Raw genomic sequence first — 12,686 nt, 5'->3', positions numbered from 1 at the left:
TTCATTTCCATTCTTAGATTCCCTCAGACTTTTCCACCTGTTCCAGTCACCTGCTTATCTGTTTTCACTTTCCCCCATTATCCTGACATTACATATACCAGCCCATTTTCTCCAGTCAGTTGTGTTTAATGCCTTTGCTTTAAAGCTACCTGAACCTGAACCTGAACCTGAACGTAAATCACTAACTAATCTGTGCCTAGTGCATCAGTGTTTTAGGGCACAGGCTTATTCTGAAGAGCAGACAAGTTATGTCCGGATGTTTATTCTTAAAACCTCTTACCGTGTGGAAGGCTTGCCCGTGGGCCCAGCAGAAATTTGATTTTGCTGTGTGTTGTGTACAGTCCACCATGCTGGATGTGGTACCCATGCCATACCTCATTAGAAAGTTTAGAATCTCGTTTATTTAGATTTTGAGATCACAATCACAACAGCAGGTACAATCAGCTCCTCAATCTAGCAAGAAAACTCACCTATGAAGCCTCATAATAATCCTGTAATCAGTAATAATCCAATAAAAAAAATCCTGTTTCATTGTAAAGGTCCAATAGATCGATTCCGGTAAAAATAATGTTGATCGTCAACATCGTCACATCGATAAAAACCCATAAACAGCTGTTGCATATTTTGAAATCAGCTGATCAATGTGTGTGATTCGTTGTCTAGACTCGGTAAAAACTTTATTTCGGCGCATGCAGCGCCATGCGTCTGTTTCCAAAATGGAGACCAGCCTCTAAGTGTTCGATTGACACCTCATTTGTTTTAATCGGAGCTTCCATGCGTTAACTACAGCCATCCAAGGAAGTGCCAGCCCCTCTTCTTTTGTTTACAGACCGAGCCAATAGCAACCGAGTCTCCCGATGACTGGCGTATCGTGTAGCCAATGAAATCCGTAACATTTAGACAGGTGTCTTGAATGTTTTTTGTTTTACAAATGTAATTATTTTTTCAAATGTTATTTATTTTTTCAAAATTGTATTTGTTATATTCAAGTTCAGAAGAAAATACAAAAAACAAACAAAAATATGTGTTTATAGTTCACTTACTCCTAACAGGAAATATGGGTATATAATAGTTATTTATAATAATTTATAATATTTTATTAATAAATATTATAATATCTCCAAATTGGAAATGCCTGAACTTGGTAATACTTGATGCTATGTTGCTATTGTGTTTTCCAGCTCACCACTACCTCCTGCTAAACCCATCTTCAGGTATCTTTTTCAACAAAGAAATTCTGACAGAGTGTATTTTCTTCAAATTCAGTATATTCAGACCATTATTACTCAGTGCCAGAAGCACTTGGAGTAATTCTGTTTTGCAAGAACAATAAGAGAGTTATATTTTGAGACCAAAATCATGCATATGGTGCAAATGGTTGAAGAACAGATTTTAATTTACTTGGGGTATGTCGTTTGTAGGTATTTTTGGGTAAATTCCTCCACACTGTAAGAGTTTAAATTTAGCTAAATACAGTTGCATAGAAAAGGTTATTTTAATTGTACTAAACACATTAGTTTTTTTGTCTGCATGAAGATAATATGTATTTTAAGTAATATTTATTTATTAAAAAGTGGAAAAAATCTGATTTTGACATTGTGCAACCCTGAAATCAGTGACACACAATACTGTATGAACCATTCCAGATCTTAAATCAAAGGTAATGGAGCATGCCAACATGTCTATTATGTTTAGTGTCGATTTGTATTTGGGCTGGTTATCACAAAGACCTTGTTATGCAACACACCTATTAGGGGCTTTGTAAAGCCCCCAGATTCTGGTTTGTGGTCATTTGTTTAACTCTAACTATGTTTTAGGAATAATAGGATGGTGGTATACCATCCATCCATCCATCCATCGTCTACCGCTTATCCGGGATTGGGTCGCGGGGGCAGCAGCTCCAGTAAGGAACCCCAATCTTCCCTTCTCCGGGCCACATCCTCCAGCTCCGACTGGGGGATCCTGAGGCGTTCCCAGGCCAGTGAGGAGATATAATCTCTCCACCGAGTCCTGGGTCTTCCCCGGGGTCTCCTCCCAGCTGGACGTGCCTGGAACACCTCCCTAGGGGGGCGTCCAGGTGGCATCCTTACTAGATGCCCGAACCACCTCAACTGGCTCCTTTCAACGTAAAGGAGCAGCGGCTCTACTCCGAGTCTCTCACGGATGGCTGAGCTTCTCACCCTATCTCTAAGGGAGACGCCAGCCACCCGTCTGAGAAAACCCATTTCGGCCGCTTGTACCCGTGATCTCGCTCTTTCGGTCATGACCCAGCCTTCATGACCATAGGTGAGGGTAGGAACGAAGATCGACCGGTATATTGAGAGCTTTGCCTTCTTGCTCAGCTCTCTTTTCGTCACAACGGTGCGGTAAAGTGACTGTAATACCGCCCCCGCTGCTCCGATTCTCCGGCCAATCTCTCGCTCCATTGTCCCCTCACTCGCGAACAAGACCCCGAGGTACTTGAACTCCTTCACTTGGGGTAATGGCTCATTCCCTACCCGGAGTAGGCAATCCACCGGTTTCCTGCTGAGAGCCATGGCCTCAGATTTGGAGGTGCTGATCCTCATCCCAACCGCTTCACACTCGGCTGCGAACCGATCCAGTGACTGAAGGTTACAGACCGATGATGCCATAAGGACCACATCATCTGCAAAGAGCAGCGATGAGATCCTCAGGTCACCGAACTGCAACCCCTCTCCTCCACGACTACGCCTCGATATCCTATCCATGAAAATCACGAACAGGATTGGTGATAAAGCGCAGCCCTGGCGGAGGCCAACATTCACGGGAAACGAGTCCGACTTACTGCCGAGTATACGAACACAACTCTCGCTTTGGGCGTACAGGGATTGGATGGCCCTCAAAAGTGACCCCCTCACCCCATACTCCCGCAGCACCTCCCACAGTATCACCCGGGGGACCCGCTCATACGCCTTCTCCAGATCCACAAAACACATGTAGACCGGATGGGCGTACTCCCAGGCCCCCTCCAGGATCCTTGCAAGGGTAAAGAGTTGATCTGTTGTTCCACGACCAGGACGGAATCCGCATTGTTCCTCTTCAATCAGAGGTTCGACTACTGGCCGAACCCTCCTTTCCAGTACCTTGGAGTAGACTTTACCAGGGAGGCTGAGAAGTGTGATACCCCTGTAGTTGGCACACACTCTCTGGTCCCCCTTTTTAAATAGGAGAACCACCACCCCGGTCTGCCAACCCCTAGGCACTGTCCCAGACTTCCACGCAATGTTGACGAGGCGTGTCAACCAAGACAGCCCCTCAACACCCAAAGCCTTCAGCATTTCTGGACGAATCTCATCAACCCCTGCGGCTTTGCCACTGTGGAGTTGTTTGACTACCTCAGTGACTTCCATCAGGGAAATTGACGATGATCCCCCATCAGCTTCCAGCTCTGCCTCAACCATAGAGGGCGTGTTAGTCGGATTCAGGAGTTCCTCAAAGTGCTCCTTCCACCGGCCGATAACCTTCTCAGTTGAAGTCAGCAGGGTCCCACCCTTGCTGTACACAGCTTGGATGGTTCCTCGCTTCCCCCTCCTGAGGTGCCGGATGGTTTTCCAGAAGCACCTTGGTGCCGACCGAAAGTCCTTCTCCATAGCTTCTCCGAACTTCTCCCACACCCGCTGCTTTGCCTCTGACGCGGCAGAAGCTGCCGCCCTTCTAGTCCTACCGGATAACATAACCCAGAAGGACTCCTTCTTCAGTCGGACGGCTTCCCTGACCACCGGGGTCCACCACGGTGTTCGAGGGTTACCGCCCCTTGAGGCACCTAAGACCTTGAGACCACAGCTCATCACCGCAGCTTCAGCAATAGAGGTTTTGAACATCGCCCACTCAGGTTCAATGCCCCCAACCTCCACAGGGATGGCTGAAAAGCTCCGCCGGAGGTGTGAGTTAAAGATCCCCAGGACAGGGGCTTCCTCCAGACGTTCCCAGTTCACCAACACTACCCGTTTGGGTTTACCAGGTCTGTCCAGAGTCTTCCCCCACCCCTTGATCCTACTCACCACCAGATGGTGATCAGTCGACAGCTCCGCCCCTCTCTTCACCCGAGTGTCCAAAACATGCGGACTCAGATCAGATGATACGATTACGAAATCGATCATTGACCTTTGGCCTAGGGTGCTCTGGTACCACGTGCACTTATGAGCATCCTTATGTTCGAACATGGTGTTTGTTATGGCCATTCCATGACTAGCACAGAAGTCCAACAACAAACGACCGTTCGGGTTTAGATCAGGGAGGCCCTTCCTCCCAATCACGCCTCTCCAGGTGTCTCCATCGTTTCCCACGTGTGCGTTGAAGTCTCCCAGCAAGACTACGGAGTCCCCTACTGGAGCCCCCTGCAGGGCTCCATTCAGGGTCTCCAAGAAGGCCGAATACTCAGAACTGCGGTTTGGGGCATAGGCACAAACAACAGTCAGAGTTTTCCCCCCCATAACCCGAAGGCGTAGGGAGACGACCCTCTCGTCCACCGGGATAAACTCCAACGTAGTGGCGCTCAGCCGGGGGCTAGTGAGTATCCCCACCCCGGCCCGACGCCTCACACCTTGGGCAACTCCGGAGAAGAATAGAGTCCAACCCCTATCCAGGAGTACGGTTCCAGAGCCAAGACTGTGCGTGGAGGTAAGCCCCACCAGATCCAACTGGTAGCGATCCACCTCCCGCACTAGTTCCGGCTCCTTCCCCCACAGAGAGGTGACGTTCCACGTCCCCAGAGCCAGCCTCTGCTGCCCGGGTCTGGTCCGTCGAGGTCCCTGACCATCACTGCCACCCGTGTGACAGCGCACCCGACCCCAGCGGTTTTTCCCATGAGTGGTGGGCCCACAGGATGGATGGATGGGAGGCACCACGTAGCTTCTTCGGGCTGTGCCCGACCGGGCTCCGTGGCAAACCCGGCCACCAGGCGCTCGCTGTCGGGCCCTCCCTCTGGGCCTGGCTCCAGACGGGGGCCCCGGGCTTCCTCCGGGCAGGGTCTCTCCTTTCCTTTCCCTTTCTTTCATGAAGTCGTTTTTGAACCATTTTTAGTCTGGCCCCTCACCTGAGACCAATTTGCCTTGGGAGACCCTACCAGGAGCACTAGGCTCCAGACAACACAGCTCTCAGGTTCATAGGGACACACAAACCTCTCCACCACGATAAGGTGATGGTTCCCAGAGAGGCGGTGGTATACATTTTTATTAATTTTCTTTATGGTCAAAGATTCCAAGTGCAAACACAAACCAACAATTAATTGATCTCACTAACAAGTAATCTATGGCTGTGTGCATCACATGTGTATCCATCCGCCACTGAAAATAGCCTAAATAATGCAATTACTTCTGTTTGAGAAACATTTTTAAAGATTTACATCTATATGCCTATATATATATATATATCTATAGCCACACATATGGTAAAGAAGTAAGAAAGCATTGAGAGACAGGCTAACAGGATACATAGGATTACATCATCCTGAGGCCCCGCATTATAGAAAGCCCTGTGTTAAAACCTTCAAGACATTAATTATTTCAGTTGATTTCATCTGAATTTATTTAACAAATGACCGCAGGTAAAAGTTGGGGCCATGTAATACTACAAAATACTAACTGTTCACATTCCACAGAGAGTGGGAGTGATGGGGGGCCAGCAGCACATTTCTTACCTTTCGTCTAGCACCAAATTTTATCTCTGACAAATGTGTTATTCCATGTATCACAATGCATGGTGATGGAGAGCAGAAAGCAAGAACTAACCAATAGCATGATGCCAATACCAGTCATAGAATTTGCTTTCAATATGTATCTACAATAAGCAGATTGATTTATGCTCCACGAAACCTTTGATTTAAATGCCCCCATTATCTTTCTCTTGCACTGACCTCTGGACGCATCATATTTGCAATTTCTTGTAAAGCACTAAAAATATGTCCATCGTGCTTTCATATTAAGGGTTAAAATTACCACTTGGGCTTTAGACTTTTAGCTCTGTGATATATACAGATGTGCATTATATGCCATGCATATTTAGTGTAGAGTACACTGCATGAAAATCTAAATATCAGACAAGATGATTCAGAGGGAAGCAGCGGCAGACACATTTTTCATCATTTTCCCAATATTGCAAATATCTTCTTCTTCCATCTTGGTTGATGCTATCATGTTGATGGAATTATTAACCTTTTAAAGGCATGGTAGCACCAAGAGGCAGTGGCCAACACATCCTTGCAGTCGTATCTCAGTATAGGCCTGCCCTAATTCAGTGCATGAGTGCAGATATGCGGAGTCGCAGTCTTTCCACACACACATACACTTGTACAATCACATTATTCACTGTATGCTCTATAAGCTGACACATATTCACATCATGGCGGCCTTTTCTACCTCTCTCAGCAGAAACATGGCTAGGGGATAAGATGTGAGCAGCGATGATTTCTCTGGCTTGGTTGGTTGCAGCCTCCCCCGCACAGTTAACACCCCAGCCACAGTGGAGGTGGAGCGGGGCCAGATCCCAGCTCAGCACACTGGGCTCGACAAGGCCTGACTGTATCCAGGCACTGAGGATCAATGCATCCCTTAAAATAAGCTGTGTTCAAAAGTCGGCCTTTTAAAAATAGCCCTGTATGATGTGTGATTAAAAACACAGGGAATGTAGCTGCATCCAAATTTAAAGGTTATTAGGCTCATGTAAGGTTTGGACAATTTGGCATATATTAGACAGGGACAAAAAGCAAATTTATGAATAGCTACTGAGCAGACTCATGAAGAAATCCTCACAATGAGAGGCAGCCTTTCCCTGACTCCTTTAGATAAAAGAAGCTAAAAAGGTCACACTCAAATTTGGGTTTAATGTCCCTGACTGTGTTATCTAGCATGAGCTGTAGAAATTCAAATGACATGGGGCTGCACATAGAGATTAGATAGCAACTACAGTTCATCCAAAACAAACAATTTAGGCCAAACAAAAAAATCGTGAAGATTACATGTGTCCACGAAGGATGGGCCAGCATGGTTCACATAGTGATTTCTCTGTATAAAGTGCATTTATTAAACCCAACAGGACCAGGGGCAGATATACATGAGAGATACAACGTGTTCAGGTAAAGTAGAAGCCCCAAGCTTCCACTGCTTTTTGGCATAAATGCAGCACAGAAACGGCTAGTGTGAGGTGGGTGGATAGTCTGTGGCCTTATTAAATATTTAATTACACATTTAGAGTCTTTTGGCCATGTGCTGAATTAGTCATGTCTAATAATGGTGTGCAATGCATTTAAAGGTAATATGCTTGTTTGCTGTAAAGCCTGGTCACAAAAGAAAATCAATATCAATTTCATCTGTGTGCGTCCAGTACAGAGACAGCTCCAGGATGTGTTTAGCCTGTTGGAGCCTAGCACTATGGCTGGAGGCAGGGAGAACTGCTAGTCTCGCTCTGTAAGAAGATAACATTGTGCCTCCCAACAACTCGAAAGTTTTCATAGTTTTATAAAGAAATCTTGTTTTCAAGAAAGAGTTTTGTCAACCGCAGAGTTAAGACAGTGTTCAAAACAGGGAACCTAATAGTATGCAGCCCAGTCACCTTTTGGAATTTAGTTCATATTGGACTGATTCTGCAGCACACAATTTATGTACAGTGTCAATGAGGGACAAAGGTGGTTTTCTTTAAGTGGTTAGCTATAACTTTCATGCCATCTATGTCCATGTCTTATTACAGACTGACGATGGTAATCTGAACTTTCCCCAAACTTAAACTGAGGTTTTACAGCAGTCCCACTACAGATACGTAAAGTGTATGCTTTGAATTATTGTTGAGTGTCAGATTTCACCCATTGATAGAACCACTGCAGAAGACCTCTGTATCATACATGATCAGGCCATATCATCAATTATGTAATCAATTAATCAGGAAAATTGTCCCTAAAGGCTCTGTCACACAGTCCAAAATGGCAGAACCGTATGCTGGCATATACGAAATATTGGCAATACGCTGGGGTACGTCGTTGAAATTTTTTTGAGCTTGTTCAAAAACCTTTCACGGCCTCAGCATTCAACAACGTACCCCACCGTATTGTCGATATTTCGTATACACCGGCATACGTTTCCGCCATTCGGGACTGTGTGACAGGGCAAATACGCTAGGAATGCGTTATGCATCCGTTCTGATATGTTTTGTATAAGTACGTGATACGCTATCAATAGGCTCTGTATACGTTCATATACGTTGTATATATTAATTTTCATACACTCCAGCATACGTTTGCCATACGGAACTATGTGACAGGACCTTTATACACTAGTGGTGTTTGCTTTATTTCATTTTCTTTGTCATACATGTAGACCAGGGGTGGGGAACCTTTTTCCTATCAAGGGCCATTTTTTTTTACAACTTCCTTCGAGGGCTATACTAATTATTGAACTCATAACCTCTGCAAAAAAACTTTAAGAGACAACACATTTATTTCACCTTTCTTTTATGCTGTGCAAAAAAGCAACTTTTTTTATCCATGTATCTTTCTGTTTTATCAGAAAACAATCCTTTATTAGTCCCACAATGGGGAAATTTATCTTGTCACAGCAAAAGAACATATGAAGTAAAAAGGGAGTTGTGGGGTTTGGAGTTCTGAGGACGCAATGACTGCCTTTCAAATCAATCCAGCAAACTTCTGAATGTTCAAGATAGGATTTATTTAAAGTGATAATAACAGCATTTCGATAATACTCTCAGCAATAGGGTACTTTCAGCATACCAAGTCCACAGTCCGAATCAATAAAGATCCAGTTAGCTGTCTGTTGGTAAAGCGGAAAGTGTACAAAATACACATAAACAATTTGACATAGTTCTATTCATGTGGGTGTAGCCTCTCCTCATTGGTCCATCGATGGCGCGGTCCCTTGGAGAGCAGCGTTGTGACGAGATGATTTGTAGACCTGAAACTATCATGTAGAGAAACGTACCCGACGTGTTTTACATTCATAATTAATATAGTGCTCATTATACATGTTGTACAGAAATACATGTTTTGCAAAAATACATATTGATCGAGGTGGACAAATACATGTGATAATCATCATAATCAGTGAATTAATACAATCAGGAGTTATTTACTTCACAGAGTACATAATAATTAAATAGAATAAAAAATAATATAAGTACCAAGTGGTTGATAGAAAATAAAGTGAATATTGCGCATAGTGGATTTTATTTGCGTGCGTTTTACGAATTACCTCGAGGGCCAGATCAAATGGTCTCGCGGGCCGTATACGACCCAGAGGCCGGAGGTTCCCCACCCCTGATGTAGACAATGAGAAGTTTGGCCATGTCTCAAAACTAAATGGAGCACAATGTCGATTGTCTTGTTCACATTCTTTGGTTCAGTGTGAAAGATGGTGGCGGTCATGGCCAGTAGAAGGTCTGCAGTAGCCTTCATCAGATGTCTGTTACAACTTGCTTGATGATCTCGCTCAACAATCTCCACCAGCATCAGAAACTAGCAGGAGAAAATCACAGTTGTTGCGATCCCCACATGGTAACTCGCATTACATTTTTCTGAAGTGCACATAAGCTACAACACAGCCTACGATCTAGCTACTACAGCTATGTGCATAGTCACTAGCTATGCTGTTATACCCTAACACAGAAATACAAATACAGCTTTAAATTTTAACCCGGAATAACTTTTTATTGAGAACACTGAACATATATATCATCACCTTTTAAGTTGATACAGTAACTCTTTTTAAAAAGAGTGGCTTATTTACACAAAAAAAACTCACTCTTTAACTGTGTCCGTCTGCTGTTTGCTGCTACATTTAGTGGGTGTTAAAGCTGAAAACAGTGGCCTGCTGCGACCAAAAACCACACTAGAGAGCGCTTAGAGTGAATCAAAACAGTACAGTTGTAGGCTGGACAGCTATACAATGAGCTGAAACTCACTCTAAAGCTCAGTACAGCCGAGGGTTGTGAATTCTATGAGTGCATGGGACTCTAATGGAGATGAACAGCATTCTTTAAAAAGATATTCACTCATTAAGTGTTTTACAGATGGTGGTGGAGAGCGCTGTCAAATACAATGCTCCAAAGACTCCCTTACCTGACCATGGCGACTGTGACAGAAATAGTATATGATTCAGATAATTTTCATACTCATCAAACCTTTCAGTGAGCCTGATGATCTGTATGGAAGCACGGCTTATTCACTCAATTATTCCTCTTTTTCCTTTAATTCATCACCCATCTGTATATCTGTACTCAATGCAAAGAAATACAAAGATCAACTTCAGCTTTTTATGCTCAGTTCAGTTCATAAGGTGACTCTACAGAGTTATCTACTGCTCGTAATGAACCCACCAATCTGAGAAGAGGCTCAAGGGAAAAAAATGTCATTGTGCCTCTAGCCTCCCAAACACACACCCTTTGTCTATTGCTTTACATTTGTCGATATTGTGGGAGTCCAAATCCCTTAACCTATTGATATCAATGACATTACATAGAACCTATTGACATGCAGTGAACCTGGGGCTTCTGGTTGGAATTGTTCATAGCTAATCAAAAACACAAATTTTAAAAACTGAGACTCTCTCAAGCACGGTGTGAAAACAGCCTGTGAAATGTGGGACCACAAAACATTACCGCATCACCATAATGAGGTAATAACATCATCTCACAACATGAAGCATGTTGGCAATTAAAGCCAATGTGCCCAAAATTACAACTTAATTTTCTCATCAAAATAGAAAGACAGGAATGATTTACATCCCAGCTTTTGTACTCGGCTACTTTAAATGATGTTGAATAGCAATACTCATTCATGCCAAGCATTAATGAATTCCTGGAAACGTAGCAATCGTTAATTCCTCCGTGTCAGTGTGAGGCATTAGGAGACACGGTGTTTCTTTTTAAATGCTCTTTTATTATTTCAGCTGCTAACACAGTTGCTTTCCCCTCATACTCATCCCTGTGCTCTCCCTGTGCTCTTGGACCTCAGAAAATGCACTCTCTGCTCTTGTAAATGCAATTCATGACGAGGCTGCGTAAGACTTTGATTGTGCCAGGAATTTGATTGCTTCATGGATTCAGCGAAAAGAGGGGCTGTTGGAAAGCATTTCTACCTCAAATATGTTTGCAAACATTATCATACATCACAATTCTGAAAAAAAGGTTTGGCAGCATCAAGGCTTCAGTCATCCAGTTTAACCCCAACATGAAATATTTATATGTGAAACAGCTTGCATATACGTACCCCTGACAACACTGTTTGTTAAGTGGTCTTAAGGTGGATTTCTTTGTGTATGCGTCCTTGTGTGCACTTGTACATCTCTGTTTGTATTTGATTGAAGTGGAGACAATGACAGTCAAGGAGGGAAGATGTATTTGTGCTCCTGCCTCTCTGGTTTTCACATCAGAAGGGTTCCCCAGCTGTGTGGCTGTGCCCAATGGCAAAGCGTGTATAAGTGTGCATGTATTTGCTTGGAGGAGGGGCAATGCCTGAATACATATTATCTTCAGCTTGAAGAGAGAGAACGTGAGTCTGAGGAGACAGACGCAATCTATTGCTGCTGTTTGTCCATGAGGATTCTGGGTCAGGGTGGTGCAGTGGGCGCTAACTTCTGCTACACTAACCCCTGACATGAGATACTCAGATTAAGAGGTAGAGCTGAATGCCTCAGCAGACAGCTAAAACCCAGTTTACTGTGAGCACAACCAAGATTATTCACTGCTTTGGCTTTGCTTTGCATAATGCTATATAGTTTTTTTGGAGAGTGATATCAGTGGGCCATAAATGCATGGTCCCCAATGGTTAATATTCATGGTCCCTAAATGTTAATTTATAATGATTTAGTGACTCAATGACTTTGGTATAGTGCCTCCATCAGGTCACTGTTCAGTCACATTATTCATTGGAAATATTTTAGTACGTAGCTACTTTATATCAACATGCTGGCTCATTGGACAGGCTGGGATACTTAGTAGAACAGAGTCATTCCACCTGTGCATTTATTAATTATTACTTTTTACAGGTAATTTAGCAGACGCTCTTATCCAGAGCGACTTACAGTGAACTAACTACAGGGACAGTCTCCCTGGAGCAACTCAGGGTTAAGTACCTTGCTCAGGGGTAAAATGGCAGCAGCCCTGGTATTGAACTCACAACCATCTGGTGTTGTATTTAGAAGCCATCACATCACCACGACTGTGCATTATATATATTGATAAGTCAACATGTCTGATGTGGAAAAAATGTCTGTTTTGAGACATGGACCAATGGGATCTTGCCAGTGAGTCAATTTCATAAAAATCATTAAAGTTTTATTTGCAGAATCTAGATTTCAAGGGTCCATTAAAAAATGCCTTTGATTTACATGATAGGGAACTGTCTGCAACATCTTTGAACTGGGCATAAGCCTACAACGCTTTGCCTTCAAACAGTGGCTCAGTGTACAGCGAGCAGGAATCTTCCTACTGTAGAGCAGAACAGAGTGATGTGGTATTTCTATTTACACCTCTGGGCCACATGGCAGTGCATGATGTAATGCTGATGACTGTCTCTTACCACGGTAATTGCACTTCTGTTCAAGGTGAGATTTAAATCACTGCACATTATTTACACTCCATTTATTCCAATATGACTATATGGCTTAAACTCGTGGTCTAAATAAAACTAACCAGTTAAACAAACTTTCAAACAAAGCAAGCAG

Source organism: Cottoperca gobio, chromosome 16 (assembly GCF_900634415.1).
Source record: "Cottoperca gobio chromosome 16, fCotGob3.1, whole genome shotgun sequence".
In the NCBI taxonomy this organism is placed as follows: Eukaryota; Metazoa; Chordata; class Actinopteri; order Perciformes; family Bovichtidae; genus Cottoperca; species Cottoperca gobio.
This window is presented reverse-complemented; position numbering follows the sequence as displayed.